The sequence below is a fragment of the Phacochoerus africanus genome, chromosome 4 (assembly GCF_016906955.1).
Source record: "Phacochoerus africanus isolate WHEZ1 chromosome 4, ROS_Pafr_v1, whole genome shotgun sequence".
In the NCBI taxonomy this organism is placed as follows: domain Eukaryota; kingdom Metazoa; phylum Chordata; class Mammalia; order Artiodactyla; family Suidae; genus Phacochoerus; species Phacochoerus africanus.
In genome coordinates, this window is record NC_062547.1 from 71,838,179 (window position 1) to 71,847,664 (window position 9,486).

A 9,486-nucleotide genomic window follows, 5' to 3' on the forward strand; every position below is an offset into this window, starting at 1 on the left:
GCTCGCGCTCACGACGCTGCGTCGGCCCCGCCCCGGGGCGGAGCCCAGGTGCGCCCCGCCCCCGGCCCTGGCCCGGGACCCTGTCCCCTCGCCTCGACCAGCCCCTCGCCGCAGGGTGGGGCGGGCCCAGACTGCGGTGGTGGCGGGGAGGCTGCGGAGGAGTGTGTGTGCGCGCGCGCGCGCACTGTGTGTGCGCGCTCACTGGGGAGGATGAGCGATCCTCTGTTTGCGGGTGTGTGTGCCTGCCCAAGTGTATTTCCTTAGACGTGAGTGTGAACTTGTCATTCCTGGCCTGGAGGCAGCCTATGCATGGGTGCACCTGTTTCTCATTGTCTTGTGAAGGTGCAAGAATGTGTGTCCGTATTCGTATCAGTGGGTGTAAATCTGGTCGTGTTTGGGTGGTGAACCAGTATATTTGAGGAGGTCTGCATGTGTCCTTGTTTTTCATGCGTGTTGTGTGTGCAAGGACCTGTATTATGTGCTGAGAACATATGAGTGGTGTGTGTGTGCGTGTCTGTGTTTTGTCAGTGCATTATTTGTGTGCATCTAAATGTGCTTGTGTTTTGTGTCAGCCTGATTAATGTCTATGGAGTATGTGAAAAAAACTGAGTGTGTGTGTTCGTGCCAGAGCATGTGAATGGCTGTTACTGGATATTTTGTAAATGTGTGTGCATTTGTGGTATCAACAGAATTTGTTGGGGGCAGGGTTCTAGTTGTGTGTAGGTGGGGATGATGTGTTTGTGTCCATGGGCATTTGACTATGAGATATGAGTGTAGTTGTGTGCACATGAGTGTGTGTACATGGGGAGCAACTGCATAATGTGTTTTGTGCATATGTGTGCATTTTGAGTGTATTTGTGGGTGACTGCATTTGGGTTCATGATGTGAGCCCAGGTGATGGGGTGTGCAAACCATGGAAATGAGGACAATTGTGTAAGAATGTCCATTTCTGGATGCATTTGAGTGGGCAAGTGTGCATATTTCTCTAGAAACTGCACATTTGTGAGAGTAAATCTGTTAGTGTGGTATGAGCCTGATTGTATATGTTGGTGTAAAGGGGTGTTTGTGTGTGAATATATTTGGGTGTGTGTGAACCCAGGTATTTGTGTATGTGATGCAATTGTGTAGCTGTCACTGGGTATATCTGTAGATGTCTGAGCCCCTACTTGTGGATATTTGTTTAATATTTGCTTGAGTGTTCCACGGGGGTTTTCCGTCAAGACCTCTGCTGTGTGCCTCTTTATGTGAATCTGGGAAATACAAATGTTTGTGCTTGTGAGTGTTAGGTCTTCATAGGCCCATATGTCTAGACGTGTGTATCTGAGTGTGGTTTCATGTGTACAATAGGTGTCCGTGTGTGTTTGGGTTTGTTTATGCGAGTATTGACATGTATCGCTGAGTGTATTGAAGGTATTTGTGTGTGAAGCTGGTGTGGATTTGTGGATATTTGCATGGATCCCTATGTGAGCATGAGTGTGATAAGATGCACATGTGTGAATGTGTGTATCTGGTTTCTGAATGTAAACTGAGTACCCGAGAGTATCTCTTTATGTGTAAGTGCACTTGTAGATGCCTGGTTGTGAACATCCAGCTGTAGTATGTATGTGGATGTGTCTGTGTAAGTGGTTATGTTTTGAATGGCTTGTGGGTGTGGAAGGGTTAGTATCTGTGTGCATCTAGATGCACTTGTGTGTCATATGTATGTGAGACCAGGTGGGTGAATTCCATATAAGGGAACATAGGTAAGTTTGCATTTATAACTACAAAGGGGATTTCAATCTACACACACACACAGAGAACAGTGTTCTCTTGACTATATAAAATTACGAGATGACAAAGCACTAGCAAGTCAGATTCCTGAGCCCACCCCCACCCCCCATGGTGGTCCCAAGACTGTGTCCTTTGTAGAAATTCACCATCCTCCCTTAACATACACTGCGTGTTTGAGGTGTGGGTCTCATGGTCCAGGTGGTGTGCAGGGCAGGGGGTGGGTTGCCAGAGGGAGGGGAGCTGGGGCGTGGGCCCTCCTGTCTGGATGTGCCCGTGCAGGAGTGGGTGTGGGCGCACGCACGCACAAAGGGGCCAGTGTGGATGTGTCTGAGCGCACATGGGTATGTGTGTTGTGCACGTGCCTCAGCCCGGGTCCCAGTCCCCCTGGAAGACCCAGACAAGTCCTTTCTGCCCCTGCCCCGGCCCGAGTTTCCGTTTTCCCCATCTGCGGCATCCATGGGGGGACCTGGGAGGCGACCTGGCGGGGCGGGGGGTGGGGTGGGGGAAGGGCGTGCCTTGGTGCCCTGCCCCTCCTGGAAGTGTGGCTTGTCCTGCTGGCGCACCCGTGTGTTTGCTTTTCCTGGGAGGGTTCTCCTGACCTCTGTGGACCCCAAGGACAAACAGGGATGAAGGCAGCGCCTGCCGCTTGTTAGCATATTCCCTGTGGACGTACAGTAAGGTAACCGTGCAGGGCAAAGATTTCCCGCCCTGGGCGGCGCCCCGCAGGCCCTCAGCTGTCCTGAGATGGGGGCTTCCGGCAGTGTTAGAGCAAGAGCCAGGGGCCTCCGGGAGCCCAGCCCCCACACCGGGCGGACTGGAATGCCTGGCTGGGCTGGACCGCCCCACCCACGCCTGCTGGAATCGAGGTCCCACCTGCCCCCGGGGCCTGTTCCTGGGGCCCAGGCAGCCACAGACACACTGGCTCCCCTGTGTGCTTGGGGCGGCCCTGTCCCCACTTCCCCCTCCTGCCCTCCTGCCCTCCTGCCCTCCTCTTCCTCTCCCACCCCCTCCGCTCACCTGGGGCCTCATTCTCAGGCCTCTTAACTCATTAGACCGGCCCTGGTTATTAAGCTGGGGGTGGAGATGACTTAGAGACTTTATAGGTCAAGGGTTCAGGGATTAAGTTTGAGAGGAGGTGCTCTGTGAACCCCCAAAAGGTCATCTATAAAATTCTGCATGTGTGTGCATTTCAGAGATCATATTAACAAGTGACAATTTTTGAGAGTATTATATGCCCAGCACAATCTCATTTAATCCTCACAACAACCCTAGCACCAAGAATATTATACGCCCCCCTCGCCCCCACTTCTTCGTCTTTTTAAAGTCTGCACCAGGCGGCATATGGAAGTTCCCAGGATAGGGGTTGAATCGGAGTTGTAGCTGTGGACCTACGCCACAGCCACAGCAACACAGGATGCAAGCTGCATCTGTGACCTATACCACAGCTCACGGCAATGCCAGATCCTTAACCCGCTGAGCAAGGCTAGGGATCAACCTGCATCCACAAGACACTATGTTGGGTTCTTAACCCACTGAGCCACAATGGGAACCCTCTATACCCATTTTATAGACAGAAATCTGAGGCTGAGAGCCTTGTAGTCACAGAGCAAGAATGGAAGGAGGCTTTGAGCCCAGGTCACCTGAATCCAGGGTCCATCCACTGAACCACTCTGCTGCCCTTCCATCCTGAGGCTGCACTACCTTCTCTATATATCTATGAGCTTCAGATGGGGTTGAGTGATGATCTCAGAGAGAGGAGGACAGTTGGGTTCCCCTCTCTGTACCTCCAGCCCAGAGCAAGCTGCGGTGATGGGATCCAGGTACAGCCACTGTTTTTGTCCTCCTCACACCCCACAGTATCCGATGGTGGCCAGAGAGAAACTATTATCAGAGTCCCAGGGACCTCAGAGAGATATTTCTAAACTATTTCAAAATAACGTTTTAAAAAACCAAAGCAAGGAGTTCCTGTTTTGTGGCTCAAACCTGACTAGTGTCCATGAGAATGTGGGTTCCATCCCTGGCCCCGTTCAGTGAGTTAAGGATCTGGCACTGCCATGAGCTGTGGTGTAGGTCACCGATGCAGCTTGGATCCTGAGTCACTGTGGCTGTGGCTGTGGCTGTGGCTATAGCTGTGGCCAGCAGCTGCAGTTCCCATTCGACCCCTAGCCTGGGAACTTCCATGGGCTGCACCTAAGGCCTTAAAAAAAAAAGGGGGGGGGAGCAATATGGTGCCTGTCAAGGACTATCCCTATTCTCATGACATTGCATTGAGAGGCAATCTGCAAATACATCAAAGCGATCAATTCAGCGAGGGACAAAACCTTGGGACATTTGCAGCAACATGGATGGAACTAGAGACTTATACTAAGGGAAATAAGTCAGAAAAAGACAAGTACCATATGATATCACTTATATCTGGAATCTAATATATGGCACAAATGAACCTATCTATAGAAAAGAAACAGACTCACAGACATGGAGAAGAGACTTGTGGTTGCCTGAGGGGGAGGAGGAGGGAGGGGGATGGACTGGGAGTTTGGGGTTAGTAGATGCAAACTATTTGGAATGGAGGAGCAATGAGATTCTGCTATACAGCACAAGGAACTATATCTAGTCACTTGTGATGGAGCATGATGTAGGATAATGTGAGAAAAATAATGTATATATATATGTGTGTGTGTGTATAACTGGGTCAATTTACTGTATAGCCGAAACTAACAGAACATTGTAAATCAACTATGATTTTACTTTTAATTATTTTATTAGAATCCTTTTGGAGTTCCCGTCGTGGCGCAGTGGTTAACGAATCCGACTAGGAACCATGAGGTTGCGGGTTCGGTCCCTGCCCTTGCTCAGTGGGTTAACGACCCGGCGTTGCCGTGAGCTGTGGTGTAGGTTGCAGACGAGGCTCGGATCCCGAGTTGCTGTGGCTCTGGCGTAGGCTGGTGGCTACAGCTCCGATTCAACCCTTAGCCTGGGAACCTCCATATGCCGTGGGAGCAGCCCAAGAACTAGCAACAACAACAACAAAAAAGACAAAAGACAAAAAAAAAAAAGAATCCTTTTGCTACAACCAAGTAAAGAAGTGAAGACCACCTAATTGATATTTAAAGGTCCCTACATTTCTAGGCGGTTCTCCCCCCTCAGAAATTGATAGCTGCTCCAATGTGTTAATGCAGGAAAGATATGAAGTCCCGAAGATCTGTCCGAAACCAGAGAGGACATCCTGTGTGTCTGCCAAGTTCATAGAACCCAAGCAGAAGGCGTGTTGGTTGATCTTCTCCACTTCTTCTCACAGGCTGAAATCAACTATAACTTTTTTTTTTTGTCTTTTTACCTTTTCTTTGAGCTGCTCCCACAGCATATGGAGGTTCCCAGGCTAGGGGTCGAATCGGAGCTGTAGCCACCGGCCTACGCCAGAACCACAGCAACACAGGATCCGAGCCACGTCTGCAACCTACACCACAGCTCACGGCAACGCCGGATCCTTAACCCCCTGAGCAAGGCCAGGGACCAAACCCGCAACCTCATGGTTCCTAATCGGATTCATTAAACACTGCGCCACGACGGGAACTCCTCAACTATAATTTTAAAAGTTAAAAAAAAACCCAGGAGTTCCCGTGGTGGCGCAGTGGTTAACGAATCCGACTAGGAACCATGAGGTTGCGGGTTCGGTCCCTGCCCTTGCTCAGTAGGTTAATGATCCGGCGTTGCCATGAGCTGTGGTGTAGGTCGCAGACGCGGCTCGGATCCTGTGTTGCTGTGGCTCTGGCGTAGGCCGGTGGCTACAGCTCCGTGTCAACCCCTAGCCTGGGAACCTCCATATGCCAGTGGGAGCAGCCCAAGAAATAGCAACAACAACAACAACAAAAAGACAAAAAAAAAAACCAAAAAATCTTGGGACTGGCATAAAAGAGAGTATGCTAGTGATAGCCAGAGTGAGGGCGGCTCGCTGGGCACAGAGAGGTTTCTTCGAGGAAGGGGAGATGGGGCAGAGACAGGAACAATGAAACACAATAGTTGGAGGAAGAAATTCCAGGCAGAGAGAGGTGCCAGAGCAAAGGCCCTGAGGTAGGTCCAGCCTTGGTGCTCGGCCCTGGTCACTAGCTGGGGTGTAAGTGAGGCAGAGTGAGGAAGATGCTGGAAGGTCTTGGAGTGCTTCTCAAATTCCCTCCAGCACAGACCAGTTTTCCCCTCCTCAGCCATAAAATGCAATAAAAATGAATGGCTGGGAAAATGAAATAGAAAAAGACATGGGGGGGTGGGGGGAAGGCACTGAGGGTTAGGGATGGAAATTCTATAAAATTTGGTTGTGATGATCGTTGTACAACTATAAATGTAATAAAATTCATTGAGTAATACAAAAATAATAATAATAAAAGAAAAAAAGGAGGTCCCGTCATGGCTCAGTGGTTAACGAATCCGACTAGGAACCATCAGGTTGTGGGTTTGATCCACGGCCTCTCTCAGTGGTTAAGGATCCGGCGTTGCCATGAGCTGTGGTGTAGGTTGCAGACGCAGCTCAGAACCTTCGTTGCTGTGGCTGTGGTGTTGGCTGGCAGCTACAGTTCCGATTAGACCCCTAGCCTGGGAACCTCCATAAGCCATGGGTGAGGTCCTAGAAAAGACAAAAAAAAAAAAAAAAAGACAAGGTTTGTGCCAGAAAGCCAGGAACAACTAACAACTATGGGGGTAGGTCCTGGGCTTGCAGAAGCCAAGCTGAAAGTGTTCCTGATGGCCAAAGCAGGAGCAATTTGAGCAACACAATTAATAAAATATTGGGGGAGTTCCCTGGTTGCGCAGTGGGTTAAGGATCCGGTGTTGTCACTGCAGTGGCTCTGTTTATAGCTGTGGCTCAGGTTCAATCCCTAGCCAGGGAGCTTCCCATGCCAGGGGTGAGGCCTCCCCCCAAAAAAATTACACTGTAGGATTATAACCCCAAGAATAAAATAAATATCTATGTGTTTGCACAAAGAAATGATCGAATACATTAACAAATGAAGGACAGGTAGGGAAGGAGTCCAGATAATTTATGCAGGTGCTCCACCCCAAGGGACAGCTGGAACTGCACACGGTGACTTTGTTTCAAAAGGAACAGTGTGTAAAGAGAGGGGGGGAAAAAGAGTAACTTTTCAGTGGAGAAACCTGACAAACACACTCTGTCACATGGGGCGGTGACCAAGGTCAACACTAACAGTCATAATTCACTTGATAATGTGGACTCTCGAGATGATGAGAAGAAAACAGCACTTTACCTCTGTGATCGTTCTCTCCCCAAACCCATAACCCTCATCTAACCAGGAGGGAACGAGGTGAAAAATTCCAAGAGAGGCATCCTCCTACACAAGTGACCATAATCCTCAAAGCTGTTAAGGTCATCAAAGACCAAGGAAGCTCAAGAAATCGTCCCAGCCTTTGCAGCAACATGGAGGGAACTTACTTCATCCTGAGTGAAGTAAGTCAGAAAGAGAAAGACAAATACCACAGGATATCACTTATAGCTGGAATCTAATATACGGCACAAAGTAACCTTTCTACAGAAAAGAAAATCATGGACTTGGAGAACAGACTTGTGGTTGCCAAGGGGGAGAGGGAGGGAGTGGGACAGATGAGGAGCTTGGGGTTAATAGATGCAAACTATTGCCTTTGGAATGGATAAGCAATGGGATCCTGCTGTGTAGCATGGGGAACTATGTCTAGTCACTTATGATGGAGCATGATAATGGGAGAAGAAAGAATGTATACATGTATGTGTGACTGGGTCACCATGCTGTGCAGTAGAAAAAAAAATTGTATTGGGTAAATAACAATAAAAAAAAAAAAGAAATTGTCCCAGCCAAGAGAAACCTAAGGAGATAAGACAACTAAATGTCATATAGGATCCTGGACCAGAAAAAGGACATGGGGGGGGAAACTGGAGAAATATGAATAAAGCATGAACTTTAGTTAATAATAATGTATCAATATTGGTTCAGGAGTCCCAGACTAATGTAAAATGTTACTAATAGGAGAAACAGTAGCGTGTGTGTGTGTGTGTGTGTGTGTGTGTGTGTGTGTGTGTGTGTGTGTGTGTTGGTGGGGGGAGGGGAGTAATGGACATTGTACTCTTTGTTCCATTTTTCGACACATTTAAATTTGTTCTACAACACTGTAAATCAGCTATACTTCAATTTAAAAAAATTAATTAGGGAGTTCCCACTGTGGTCAGTGGGTTAAGGACCCGACTAGTATCCATGAGGATTCAGGTTCAATCCCTGGCCTCACTCAGTGGGTTAAGGATCCGGCATTGCCACGAGCTGTGGTGTCGGTCGAAGATGTGGCTTGGATCTGGTGTTGCTGTGGCTGTGGTGTAGGCCAGCAGCTATAGCTCAGATTCAACCCCTAGCCTGGGAACCTCCATAAGCCACAGGTGCGACTCTAAAAAGATGCCCCCCCCCATTAAAAAAACAAACAGTGTTTTCCCACCTCCTACTCTACTGACTTTTGGGGACAGATCATTCTTTGTTGTGGGGAGCTGTCCTGGGCCTTGCAGGATATTTACCAACATCCCTGACCTTTATCCACTAGATGCCAAGAGCAGCCACCCCTCCAATTGTGACAACCAAAAATGTCTCCAGACATTGCCAAATGTCCCCAGCAGGCTGCACCAATCACTCTCCCATTGAAAGCCATGCATGCATGCAGGTCACGAGGTCAAATCTGGAAACTTAGTCCAGAAAGACCTAGGCATGTTTTTGAACCTCACAGCTGCCTTAAAGGGCTTGGGATCCCCAAACCAAGCCTACCCAGGACAGGGGGACCATGGAAGCTTTGCTTAGGAGGCCAGTCTTAGGGCGTGGCTTTGGGACTAGAAAGAAAGCAAGGATTCAGAACATTTTTAAGAGATGGAGTTCCCGTCATGGCTCAGTGGTTAACGAATCTGACTAGGAACCATGAGGTTGTGGGTTCGATCCCTGGCCTTGCTCAGTGGGTTAAGGATCCGGTATTGCCTTGAGCTGTGGGGTAGCTCGCAGACGCGGCTCAGATCCTGAGTTGCTGTGACTGTGGTGTAGACCGATGGCTACAGCTCCACTTAGACCCCCTAGCCTGGGAACCTCCATATGCCACAGTTGCAGCCCTAGAAAAGACAAAAAAAAAAAAGAGAGAGAGAGAGGGAACTGATGGGACATGCTGACTGATGGGGTAGGAGGCCAGGAGGAAGGGAGGAGTTTTGGAAGATGCTCAATTCTCTCCCTTTCGCAATGGATAGAGTCCTATGCTGAGATGGGGACAGGAGATGAGGGGCCAGGCTGGGTGAGGGAGGGGACAGTGACAAGTTTCATCTTGGACAGGTTGAGTTTCAGGTCCCACAGGGCCTCAAAGGAGGGCAGAAGTTCGTAATCTTTAACATATCATGATGGGTGACACCCCGTGCGCTTTCACAAGTGTACAGTAGTCTCAAAGAGGCAATTTGGCCTCTTTCCTTCCTCCACAAAAACACAAGGGAATTCAAGCCACAGCTGCTGGGTCAGCCATGCTGGATCCTTTAACCCACTGCTCCGGGCCAAGTATCAAACCCACACTTCTGCAGTGACCTGAGTTGTTGCAGAGGGATCCTTCTTCTTCTTCCTTTCTTTTTTTTTTTTTTTTTAAATAATACTTTTATATATTGTCCTTCTTTCTTTCTTTTCCTCTCTTTTTATGGCTGCACCTGTGGCATATGGAAGCTCCCAGGCT